This window comes from Lepisma saccharinum, chromosome 4 (assembly GCF_977018435.1).
Source record: "Lepisma saccharinum chromosome 4, izLepSacc3.1, whole genome shotgun sequence".
Classification (NCBI taxonomy): Eukaryota; Metazoa; Arthropoda; class Insecta; order Zygentoma; family Lepismatidae; genus Lepisma; species Lepisma saccharinum.
Window position 1 is genome coordinate 64,622,333 of NC_139232.1, and position 9,327 is coordinate 64,631,659.

Consider the following 9,327-nt stretch of genomic DNA (forward strand, 5'->3'; position numbering starts at 1 on the left):
TCGAACCAGGGACCCTTGGTGTAGTAGTATTTGAATTGATTTTAAAATTGTGGGAGCGTCAGCACTTAGGCTATTTTGCACCCGTCACATTATACGGGGTCCAGCCCCTTATCTTTACAAAGAACAACTCTAACGTTGCATAAGTAAAATCTTAAAAGCTTAAAATGTTCTGACTTCCGTTAAAAGCTCAGGCTGTAAAGGGCCCTCAGCACACAAAAGGACAAAAGAACAGGACAACACACACAAAATTATACTGGCCAGAGTGCCAGTCGCCAGAGCCTCGTTCGTCTGCAAAACGCAGTCCAGGGTGTACTAACGTGGAAGTGAGGTTGACAGTTGGGTGTACTACGTGGAAAATCACCCCTTACACCCCGGTGTCGTAGTAGCCGGCTGTGCAAACCACTACGCCACGGAAGCCGGCTGAGTATTTAGAAATCGAGACAGAAGGAAACATCGCATTTACGACTCGAGGAAACACGAAAAACGAGCATAGGCGCACCGAAGGGAGGGTTATGGGGTCGGTTCCAACCTTCTCTCTTGAAAAACTACGTCAATTTTGCTGAATTTTTCCATTTTTAATGGCACTCAAAAATGAGTTTTCAAGAGCCAGAACACCTCTCTTGAAAACTTTCTGTCGTCGCCTTATAATCAAAGGGTTCCCGGTTCGATATCCGGTGGAGAGATATGATGATTCGCTCCAGTCCCGATTAGCCTTGCTATTCATAAAGTGGACTTAAAAACTCAAAAGAAGAGAACGAGACAAATCTCACACACGAGACGAACCGAGCCAATCGTAAAATTGAAATTCTCCGGACCATTAAGTGGCTCTTGCAGTTGTTGAAAGATTACCTGAATGCGCACATGAGCGAAATATGAGCCCGTGTCACAGGATGCTAAACTAGCTTCGCCCGATTTCATCGCCTGTCCCTCTCCTCATGTTATCTGCGTGCGGATGTCCGGTTTCTTCCTCGCCTCTCCATGCCGCTCTCCCCAGAGACAGCATTCCTTCGTAGTCTTTTGTTTTTTTGGTCACGGTGGCTGTAAAACAGCTCTTGGTCATGCAAGCACCATTGCAGGTGCAAAATGAGATTTGGCGTAGCGGGAACAGTAAAAACCAACTCAGAAAACTACCGGAGGGAAAAAAAATTAACTGAGGGAAACACCTGCTAGCAGAGCGACAGAATTTCTTTAACTCGACCATCGCCAAACTCCTCTATCCATGGAGCTACTTCCCAGATTTTACAATACGTAGCGAGCTGCAGTCCTTGACTTCTTGTAGAGTGAGATTACTTCCGTAACATCTCTGGCTGTTATGCACTTGCAGATTGGAAGCGAGTCGCAACACGTGAAGCTTCCAATCAATAAGCGAGTCGCTGACGTCATCTCAATGCAACACCTATCGCTAAACCTCTTTCTCCCGCTCTGCACTGTTGGTAGACTCGCAAGCTAGATCCACACAGTCAGCTGGAGATGTTCCGAAACTAATCGGACTATAACATCCTCTTGTTCCGCCTGAGAGGGAAGGCTAGTTATGAGTTGCCACGCCTCTTGGCCGACGTAAGCAAAGCCAAAACCGCGTTGATTACCAAAAACAGCTATGATAAAAAACAATACATCTGCTTACAACAGGATTACGTAACCATAAAACTACAGTAAAACCTCGTTAATCCGGAATAATGGGGGGGTAAGTTGATCAATTTAACGAAAGTCCGGATTAACTGAAGTAACCTAAAGAACAGTAGAAAGTGCATTAAAACTCAGTTTATAGAAACAAAACACGTTTATTATGGTGTATTTAAAGGGCATAGGCCTAAATACACTATACAGTACAGTACAAAGTCTGCGAGAAACAGAATTTCATCAGTGGTTGACTGCCTTTTCTTTGGGAAGTTGTCTTGTTGACTTCTAGCCACATTTAAACCCTTGCATTCTGCTTTTTTTTTCCTTTTGCCTGTCCGGATTAACGAGGTTTTACTGTATTACGAATATCTAGACAACACAACAGCAAAAGCAAACCACATGAAGATTGAAGGGGATGCTCTAGAAGGAATTCTAAGCAGATTTGATTTTTCAGAACTTGGAACATCATAGAGGTTTGAAAGGGGTGGCGAAATAGGACTTTCTTACCTTGTTTCCCTGAGGTTTTTTTTTAAATTTTTTATCAGAAATGGAATATTTTGTTTAAACTTCCGGTGTGGGCCGCAGTCGATCAGGGCGAAAGAGCGTCACCCTCTAGTTTCCGTTCGAGTGGGACTCTTTTCAATGACCCTGGATAAGAGGCTCTGGGGCTCAGCTTGCCTCCAATCAATGGAGGGGAAAATGGGGCATTACGTCTCCAATGCGCCTTCATGGTATGATGCAATGCACAAGGAGGAACTTTAAATTCTACCTTTTGAATTCCCTCCTGGGTTTCCCAATGAAGGGTGAGCTAGTTCAAAAGTGGCTCTGGTCTGGAAAACCAAATGACAGCAGCGATGGGACTAGCACCGGTTGCCACGCAATGCCCAACAAGAAGCCGTTGGTCTTCAAAGAGCTGTTGCGCGACAGAGTTTACTTTGGATTCGAAAGTTATGCTCTAAACTTTTCGAAATTGATACAGTGACCTCTTTCGAAGCCAAGAATTCTGATCTCTTTCGAAGCCAAGAATTCCAGGATCGAAACCAATAAGGGGCTTGGACTCCCGACCTTTCTTCACATTGTTGTTTACCTAAACCACCGTTACTTGTTATTAAACAGAGTCGAAATACGTAAAAAATATCAACACCAATAATTATTGTTACTCAGAACAATTTCGTACAGTTCTACAGTTCAGTTACTAATTTTCAAATCAAACTACCGTTAGTCCCTGCACGCTACACATTTTGGAAACCCGTTGTAATGATCATAATTAAAGAAAACAATCTCCTTCCGGTTAAGAAGACAAGAATTTAAAAAGTAAGGAATTCTAAGAGTTTAACATTGATGCGAACTACTGCCAACTTCGCAAAACACAAAAATATAAAGCCACTGATTCAATGCGCAAAACCCTGTTGCTTTTATAGTCATGAATTTCACATATAACTGTCCTGGGTTGAACTTCCAACGTTCACCGGAAATAGGTTTCTACTTTCTTCTATCCACGCGGAAACATTTGTGAATAATGTGTCTTGGACTCAGATTTAAGGTTCGGCTACAAAAAATGCCTACCTCAATTAACGATTAGCAACGCCTCCCTCGGCACGGATCGCCATCAATCAGCTCTTGTTTCCGAGACACGACAAATTATTAACACTGCAATGTGTAAGAACACGGGCTTCCTCCAGCCCCATGATAAACCACAGGCCTTCCTTCAAGAACGAAAGATCCCTCGTCCTGCTGCTTGCCAGCTGGTAAAAATTTCTCGAGCGAACACACCTGCTCGCGTCGCTAGTTCCTTGTGTTCCAGAGGAAATCAGCTGCTCGTTTGTTTGCCAGCCGAAACTTTTGAGCTGCCTGGAAAGCTTTCCGTATCAGGGAATTTGGGACAGAACGGCGCGTTTATCATTCGAAGTTCTGTCAACATGACATTGCACTACACTATGCAATAATGTAGTCACAAGCGTTTGTATTCCAAGATTTCACTTCTGGGTACGGGCCAAGTGGAAAGTTACACACAAAAGAAAATGCATTATACAAGATAAAATAATTTACACTTAGAAGTTTATACATGTTTGCATATAATAGTTGTGATTGAGCATTATAGTATGTATAATCATGTAGCTACGAAGAAGAAGAACAAATATGTTCGATAGTCTGTTGTTGATTACGATAGAGTTAATTGGATTCCTCAGGCGCCATATTGAAAGTTATTAAACCTCGTTTGTGTTTTTATGTACATAACTATTTTATTTCGTCTATCCATGTTTTCACGTGTACCTAAGCATTCTACAATCACTCGGGAACGTTTCAATAATATTCCAAGGGTTACCGACGCCGTGTTTGCTTCTCATTCAAGCCACGTGATTGGGAGCAACGGAGGACTATTTGTATTTTTGTTATTTAGTGTCGCTCCTCTCCCACTTTTGGCTAATCGCGACGATGGGGATGAATGGTAATTAGATGAAACTGATGAAGGGACACTCGCAAGGAACACCCATACACAGGCCGGGATTCGAACTCGAGAACTTGGGTGGTGAGATAGAAAGTCGACCACAAAGTCTACGTAACAGTTCAAAGGCATCAGTTGTTCTCTATGAAGTTCGCTAAAACGGCAAGTCAAATAAAATAGTATTCGCTCTTGTACGCTAAAACGATCCTTAACCCCCCACCCTCCCCAATCCGGATTTAAAATTATGGTCCACACTATACAAGATCTAAACAAGGACTTTCAATTCCATCTAGACTTGCCACTTCTGCAGACGCAAATTCTGGAAATTCTTCAATCATAAGTTTGAGTTATGCTTTTTAAACATCGGTTACAACATAGTTATGTCTTGCCTTCCAAGAGGAGGGTGATGAAAGTTAATTGGCTATCTATTGCCCGTTTTAGATGTCCCAGCTGATCCGCTCGGGCCAAAAGAAACCGAAATAGTTATGCAAAACACTTTAAAATAATTTGCATAAAACAATTTATACCCGACCGCCTCCTGTCTGGAAAAACACACACTATCGCTAATAAAACTAGGATGAAAAACAACATGTTCGCAAAATTACCGCATGACATGAAAGGTAAAGTTCCACATGCACTTTGCACCATGCAATGATGCATATACAGGAGGACGGGATATGGAGGTAGAGTCTTACACATATTCGATATCGGCCATTTTTGGAAGCGATGTGATCAGCACCATGCTCCGGCCGCCTTTACCCCCGTGGTTGCCTGCAGGTACCCATCTAGGTGAGCCTCAGAGCCTCTTTTCTTTCGGCGTTGTCTCTGCATATCGAACCCAGGTATCCTCTGTAGCAGTCAAGACGCCCTACCGAGTAGACCATCGCGCCTCCCCTAAGACACAGTGGCGCAAACATTGACAGCCAACGGCACCTGCAGGGGGGGGGGCACAGAGGCGCAATTATCCCCTCGATTTCACTAATTTTATGCAAATAAAAATACATTTCGATAAATGTTCTTGCTCACTTTGTTCGCAACACAGGCTTTTCTTAGTCTTTACAAGTTCAGAGGGGCGACGGTAGTCGGCCCTGAGAGCCGAACGATCTAAATTAAATAAATTGTAAAGGAGAGAATGTTATGGCGCCCTGTTAATCAATATTATTTTCAGTTTGCAAAATATCGAATTTGCCGGCCTCCGTGGTGGAGTGGTTAACACAGGGCCCAACGACGCTAAGGGTCCCGGGTTAGAATCCCGGCCTGTGTATGGGTGTTTGTGAGTGTCCCTTCATGAATTTCATTGTAGCATCACTCATCTTCCAAATTAGACAAAAGTGTCGGAAAAAGCGAAGTAAAATAAACCAAATCAATCAAACAATCAAAAAATTGGATCTAAAAACTTTCTTGCTCGCTTCGCTCGGAATATATGATTATTTTCTGCAATGCATTGTAAATTATTTTATTGTAATCCATTGGATGTTTTGAAAAAATATTTCAACCCCAGCCGGGCCCGTGGCGGAGTGGTTAGCACATCGCGCTACGACGCTAGGGGTCCCGGACTGGGCGTGGATGTTTGTGAGTATCCAGTCATCAATTTCATCACTCATCTCCATCTTCGCAAATTAGCCAAAAGTAAAGCAAATAATAAAAAAAAAAAATCAACCTCCACTTTTGAGATAATTACAAGGATTAAAACGTCTTTGATACTACTACTAATGATAATAATTAACTGTTATTTTTATTATCATCATTATTATTGGTACGTTCATCCTGGTACTTGCCCCCCCCCAAAAAAAAACAATTCGTGGTTGCGTCTCTGCTACGGTATCAAAGGGCTTGACCATAAAGAAACTAGATCTAATGTAATACAACTGAATGGTGGTAGAAATACAAATGTAATATTTCATTCATCTGTTTGATAGCCAGAAAAAATATATCTTAATAGCCGTGTACTTGAATTATTGTCTTTTTGCTGCAGGAACGAATTCTATTGGTTATTTCAGTGGCAGCTGTGCACGAGATGTTGCGTGCGCTTCGGAGTGCATGTATGCACATGCCATACCACCCAATGTAGCTGCTATCCTGAAGTTGTGGGACCTTATATTATCAAATGTACAGCTGTTACCAATATATTCATGGGCAAAATTACACCAGAACTAACACATAGGAGAGGAACTATTTCTCAGAAGTCACATGGTGCTGTTTACATTAACTTCGTTCTTACAGTGGATGGCGAATAGTGTTATTTTTAAGCCAGACACAGAAAGGCAAAACCGAAATCCTGTTTGTCGGTGGTTGCTTTGGTAAAGGAGGAACAGGTTTAGAACGCTTATACACGCCCATCTAAGTTGGAATCTCACTTGCTCGCACGCTGAATATTCATCAAGCCAATAGAACGGAACATTCCCTCCCTCTCGCATCATTACTTAATTCTATTTCCGATGTTCTACCTTAGTTTTATTTAAATCTTCCCGTGCGTGTTACTCCATACTAAATGCAAATTTAATAATGATTCACCGGCAAACCGACTCGTGCATAATTCCTGTACCTGCCAGACCATTTCTACGAACGTGAGTAATGAGGTTAGGCACGAGTTAAATCTGCTGGGAAGTGCAAGGGTGAACAGTGGCACTTGGCCCCAAAACAATGATACTACTAATTTTAAAACGTGTTGTTCAATGTATAATTTTTGAACGTTTAACTTTACAATTTCACATTTTAGTCACCATCCACACCGAAGGTGAATGCAGCACATATTTCTCAAGAACAAATCAAATTTAACCTTTCATATCATAGCAAACTGACATGCATAAGTTCGTAAAAACGGAAAGTTTGGCCTTCTTTGGTCACTTGTGGCCAACGTTTTATCAGTTGCAGACAGTTTTAGGCATAGAAGTTCCTAATGCCATCTTAGGAAGTAGCTAAATAAACTTACAGTGTAGCAGCCAAGGAAGAAATACTTTGAATACAGCTTCTGCTTTTCATTTATTGTATATGTGAAGTTAAATAAAGCTATTTAGTAGGGAAACAACCTGCCAAAATGCATAATTTAGGATCCTGTGTGGACTAAATGAGAATCTTCACTGTGCTCACTTCATACAATCAACATAATGTTGCATATTTATTGCTTTGACTTAGAAATGCATGTCCAAGAACTGCCACTAGAAGTGCACTGCATACGGAGTACAATGAATTAGTATTGGTTATGGATAAAATAGTCTGCTATAAAAGCAAATGGTTTCTACTCTGTTCATAATGATATGAACTTCAGTGTGCCTGTGTTCACCTCATTCTGCAGTCATAAGTCATCCAAATAATAAAAACAGTTCATCTTCTACTTTGAAAAATGCTTAATGTCACTATCATGACAGGACAAGAGTGCTAGAGAGACAATCAGTTATTTCAGTGGTTACAAGGCTGATCTTGAAACGCCATATATAAAAAAAATATATCAATGCTTTCAGTACGATAGACAGAAAACAACTAAAACGTACTTGTTAGAGACAATGGTGCATGGTCAACGTAGATATACCTATAGTTGTCATGTGGAGTAACGGACACCTGACCGCCAAAATCAAACGGTCGGGAGCGAGCAAACGACTTCCCGGTCGATCATTCATCCTCATCCTTGCCATTAGCCAAAAGTGGGGAGAAGGCGAAGTGAGAGAGATTGCGGGAGATACAAAACAATTGCCCACCCTTTAATATTTCAACAACACTAACTTTCTTTTCACACTCGCCATGTTTACAAGAATGTTGACCACCCACCCCCTTGACAGGGGTAGAGCGCAGTCCTCTTGGATACATAAAATGTTCGCCACTGATTTATGGCAATACAAAGGAGAAATGAGACAAATGGCAAAATATTATTCAACGGATTTTCCTGGAATCTGAATTTTAAAATGCACATGAACAAAGTACGAAATATATTTGCCTCGTATTTACGTCAAATATACAGATACTAGCTGCGTTTATTAATTTCGTACAGAACACAATTAAAAATACACATTACATAGCGTTTAGTTTTGCTGTCGCATAAACTGATGCGAAGGATTTAATTTGTGGGACGCATACACAATGTAAAATTCACACACGACACTTCCCTTTAAAATCGTATGAACGGCCACATCAGGGAAATCAGGTTTTATATAAATGTACCACAATTAAATTACCATTATAAAATATTAGGGCTGAACTATGGGGATAGGGAAGAAAGTAATAATGCCAAGTTTACACCAATCCTAGAGTACGAAGCCAATTTAGTTCGAGACGTACAGTGGTGAAACATTTTGACAGTAGCTTGAAAATGTTGCTCACATACTGGGTAAAGCGAAATGTATGTTGGCAAGAGATAAAGGCAGTTGACGACCTAGTGAACTGCAGTCAAACATGAAATCGCCACACGAACGTCACATAACATCACAATAGGATACGTATGTGCATGAACTTACCTTGAATCTTTCAAAACCGGTTTATTCTCCTGAACGCCTTGATTTTAACTTAGGTCCACAAAGAAGATGCCTCACAAACAACAGATATCCACTGAGAACGTTTACACCAACAATCACGGCACGGCACAAGCCAACGTAACGCATGCACTTTAACCGGAATCCACTAACAACCGACAGTACGTCCAGTCTGCGAAATACCTTCACTCAACAGGTGGCCATGATTAATAGTTGAAACACCTTGTAAAAAGTCACTCCATTGGTCAATACGACTCCACTGGCCAATAAGAGTGCTTGTACTTTTCCCCCTGTGCGGCAGCTGCACGAGGAAAGCAACGTATTTACATGCTGCCTATCTACCGCCGAATGTTCAAGTAGTTTCACATTACGACGGAAGAGGCGCTTTACACCTCACGCTCTCCGACGGTAGAATATGGAACTACGATCTGAGCAAAACCCGTCTGCTAATATATTTCCATTGTTGGGATAGGGCAGCGGTGGTCTAATGTGAACCTCTCTCTATGGCGTAGTGGTTAGCACAGCGCACTGCAATGCCAGGGGTATCTGGTTCGCTCATGGATGTTTGTATTTGTCCATTGATTGAATTGCGCCGGTATGGTATACCGGTAGTAAATTATGATGCCAAAAAGCATACCGGCAGTAAATTTTTAATTCAATGATTGAGTTGGTATTTTAAGTACACTTTATGCACGGGGGCCGGCTGAGAGAGAATGAGAATAGATATATTATTTAAGAAATTACCCCCCCCCCCAAAAAGGGTGGATTGTATCAAAAGACAGGCCTATGCATACGAAC

At 41.6% G+C, this 9,327-nt stretch overlaps 1 protein-coding gene across 1 annotated transcript in view; it reads right to left on the bottom strand.

Annotated features, from left to right (window-relative positions):
- The window catches only part of LOC145986527 (rho guanine nucleotide exchange factor 10), a 267,835-nt gene extending 258,986 nt beyond the window's left edge, over nt 1-8,849 (bottom strand). The window contains exon 1 of the mRNA XM_083120642.1: nt 8,515-8,849. The gene's annotated coding sequence lies outside the window, so the exon portion shown is untranslated. The remainder of the gene's footprint in view (nt 1-8,514) is intronic.
- Between the last annotated feature and the right edge of the window lie 478 nt (nt 8,850-9,327).